Here is a 4,236-nt window from a genome sequence, read left to right as displayed (position 1 = left end):
TTCTGTGCCTGATTTATTTTTCACTTAACCTTATAATCTCCACTTCTATCCACATTGTCACAAATGACAAATTTCATTATTTTTATGGCAACTAGCACTCCATTTGTGTATGTATCACATTTTTAAACCATCAGTGATGGCTGAAAATTTCTTGATTTTCAGTTGGTTAACTCATTTTAAAATCCTACATTAGAATTCATTTAATCTCAAAATTTGAAGTTACACCCATTGCTTCCTATTATCCAAAGTTGATGTTTTACAATCTTATACCATTTTATTTTTTTGTTGATTGGTGTGAAACTCTCTGGTTATATCTCTTGATAAAGAGTTAATTTCACAGGGTCAATCTTTATTATTCACTGTGCTGACCATTTGATGGGCAACTTCGATTTAGAAGTATGTATCCTTCAGTTACAGAAAATTCTTATGTGGAAATTTGTAATTTCTTTTCCTTCCTATGTTTGTCTGTTGCTTTTGCAACTACTATAAGTAAGATGTTGGACTTCCCACAGTGATAATACAAGACCTTTCTCTTGTTTCTACATATGTTATCTTAAACTTCAAACTCTCATACCTAATTTTTAAATTTCAAATATTAGATTTATTTCAGGGTTTTTTTATTCTGTCATTATCTATTTTTCTTAATATTTCATTCTTATACATAAATGATTTTATTTATATTTCCATGCATATTAACCAGCCTTTTAGATATCATGTTCTGTTTATTTATTAGTCTGCATTTTCTTTGTTTATAGATCATTTCTCCTTAGGAAATTTTATTAAGTACAGACCTTTTTTATTTGCTTTTATTTTCATTTTTGTTCTTTTTAGTTGTGTATGACAATAGAGTATAATTTGATATATTATGCAAATATGGAGTACACCTTATTCTAATTAGGATCCCAGTCTTGTGGTTATACATGATGTGGAAATTCACTGCATTATATTCATATATGTATATAGCAAAGTTAGGTCAGAATCATTCCACTGTCTTTTCTATTCCTTTTCCCCTCCCTTCCCTTCATTCCCCCTTTTTCTAGTCTATTGAAATTTTCTTCTCACATGCCCCCCAACTCCCATGTGTTAGTATCCAATATAGGAGAGAAAAATTCAGCCTTTGGGATTGCTTATTTTGCTTAGCATAATAGGATCCAGATCCATCCATTTCCCTGCAAGTGTTATAAAGTCGTTCTTTTTTTATGGCTGAGAAGTATTTCATTGTGTATATATACAACATTTTCTTTATCCATTCATCTGTTGTAGGATACCCAGACTGGTTCAATAGCTTAGCTTACCTATTGTGAATTGAGCTGCTATAAACATTGATGTGCCTGCATCACTGTAGTAAGCTGATTTTAAGTGTTTGGGGGTATAAGCTGAGGAGTGGAATAACTGGGTCAAATGGTGGTTCCATTCCAAGTTTTCTGAGGCATCTCCATCCTGCTTTCCAGAGTGAACACACTAATTTGCAGTCCAACCAGCAATGTATGAGTATACCCTTTTCCCTACACCTTCACCAACATTTATTGTTACTTGTATTTCTTGATTGTTGCCATTCTAACTAGAGTGAGATGGAATCTCAGTGTAGTTTTAATTTGCATTTATCTAATTACTAGAGATTTTGGAGATTTTTTCATATATTTTTTCATCATTTGTGTTATTGTATTTTGATCATTTGTATATGTGAAGTGTGTGTTCAGTTCCTTTGCCCATTTATTAATTTGGTTATTTGATTTTTTTGGCATTAAGTTTTTTGAGTTCTTTATATATTCTGGAGATTAATGCTCTATCTAAGATGCAGGCAACAACGATTTTCTCTCATTCTGAAGGCTCTTTCTTTGCACTCTTGATGGTTTCCTTTGCATTGAAGAAACTTTTTAGTTTGACACCATCCCATTTATTGATTCTCCATTTTACTTCTTATACTTTAGGAGTATTTTTGAGGAAGTGAGTTCCTAAGCCAACATGATGGAGTGTTGGGCCTATATTTTATTCTAGTTGATGTAGGGTTTCTGGTCTAATGGGTAGGTCTTGCATCTATTTTGAGTTGAATTTCATGTAGGGTGAGAGACAGGGATTAAATTTCATTTTGCTACATATGGGTTTCCAGCACCTCTTGTTAAAGAGTCTTTCTTTTCTCCAATGTATGTTTATTGCCCTTTGTTCAGTGTGAGATAACTGGGATTTGTTTCTGTGTCTTCTATTCTATTTCACTGGACTTCAGATCTTTTTTTGTGTCAATACCCTGCCGTTTTTGTTACTATAGCTCTGTAGTACTATTTAAAGTCTGGTATTGTGATGCCTCCTGCTTTACTTTCCTTACTAAGGATTGCTTTAGCTATTCTGGGCCTCTTATTTTTCCAAATAAATTTCATGGGGTTTTTTGTTTGTTTGTTTGTTTGTTTTGTTTTTTATGTTTGCTTGTTTTTTCTATTTCTTTGAAGAGTGTCATTGGATTTCTTTTTTTTTTTTTTTTTTTTTTTTGGTACTGGAAATTGAACCCAGGGACTCTCAAACACCGAACCATATCCCTAGCCCTTTTTTTTACTTTTATTTAGAGACAGGTTCCCACTAAGTTACTGAGGCTAGCTTTGAACCCAGGATCCTCCTACCTCAGCCTCCACAACTGCTCACTTCGTTGGAATTTTAATAAGAATTTGATTAAATCTGTATACCACTTTTGGTAGTATGGCCAAGTTCCTGCCTATCCAAGAGCATGGGAGATCTTTCCATCTTCTAACGCCGTCTTCAATTTCTGTCTTTTTTTCTTGAGGTGTGTATTACCCACAGAGTAGTAGTTAGGGGCTGTCAGTTCCTCCCCCCCCAACTCATTATTGTTGTTTGTTCTCACCTTTCCTTCTCAGCAGTATGCAGTGGGGCCAGTGGGAGGGTGTTGTCTACTCCACTCACAGAGATGATTCTGAAAGTTCTGGGAAAGGGGTTCCCAGAGGCGGAGCTCCTAGAGGTGGGGTTTGGGTCTAGCTGGACCCTGGTCTTTGTGGAATGCTATTTGATGAAGCTTTTAAATTAGCACACTTCCAGAGCCTGGCTGCTTTTGATCTGCCCTGGGCATCTCCCCTGGGTTCCACTTGAGTGGCAGATAAGCCAGCCCCTCCACCTGCCCCTGCCTCCCTGTGCTCTCATATCTCTGTCACCTGGGCTCAGTCCCAAAGCTCACATTACATACACCCACACCCATCCCCCGCCCCGACCTGCACCTGATCAGTTCTTCAGTGTTCCCAGCTGGTCCTGCCAATTACGAAATTCAAAGACAGAGACACCAGGATCTCTCCAGTTTGAGTGTCTTGAAATCCCTGGGTGCAACATTTTCCATGTCTGAATTTGACCTGGTTTTTAAATCACACTCTAGGGCACATGGCGGACCTCTCCACCAGGTCAGGTTTTTGGACCCAGCTGGAATTACACAGGTCTGGGCACCTGGGTTTGAACCCACACCTGCTGGCTACCATAGCAAAACAGAAAAAGACAGTGACTAACTCTACTCACCCCAGGTTACTGGGAGATGCACAGTGTCCCTCTCACATAAAATAAAGTGCAGCTCACCGACTGATCAGCTCAACAATGTTTCCCATCAACATCCTCTCTGCTTCAGGACACGCCTTGGTGCCACCTGAAATGTGGGCTCTCTTAATTGCTGTCTCTGACCTGCCCATGTGGATTCACATCAGATATTTTACGCAGCTTATGTCAGGAGGAAGTTCTCTGAGTGTCTAGTAGTAAATCCCAGTAGGATTTTTTTTTTTTTTAACTGATCTCAGAAAGCAGCTGTTTTTTCTTTTTCCTGGTCCTGCACCATGAAACATTTTGGAAAGTAACTTTCTCTTTCATCTTTAACCCCTCAAGTAGATCTTGATTTACCATTTAAATTTATGAGGGAGTGTTGTTTTCTGTTTTTTTTTTTAATTCGTTGTTTTTAGATATACATGACAGTAGGGTATATTTTGACAAATTATACACACATAGGGTGCAACCCTTTACAATTTTGATCCCATTCTGTGGCTGAAAATGGTGTGAATTTACACTGGTCGTGTATTCATATATGAGCAAAGGAAAGATACATTCAATTCATTCTGCTGTCTTTCCTATTCCCAGCCTTCCTCCCTTCCCTTCATCCCCTTTTATCTAATCCAATGAACTTGTATATCTCCCCTCTCTTCCCTCCCTTGTTATGGGTTAGCATCCACATATCAGAGAAATTATTCAAACTTTGTTTTC

This window comes from Ictidomys tridecemlineatus, chromosome 4, assembly GCF_052094955.1.
Source record: "Ictidomys tridecemlineatus isolate mIctTri1 chromosome 4, mIctTri1.hap1, whole genome shotgun sequence".
Taxonomy (NCBI): domain Eukaryota; kingdom Metazoa; phylum Chordata; class Mammalia; order Rodentia; family Sciuridae; genus Ictidomys; species Ictidomys tridecemlineatus.
Note: the sequence above shows the minus strand (reverse complement) of the source record.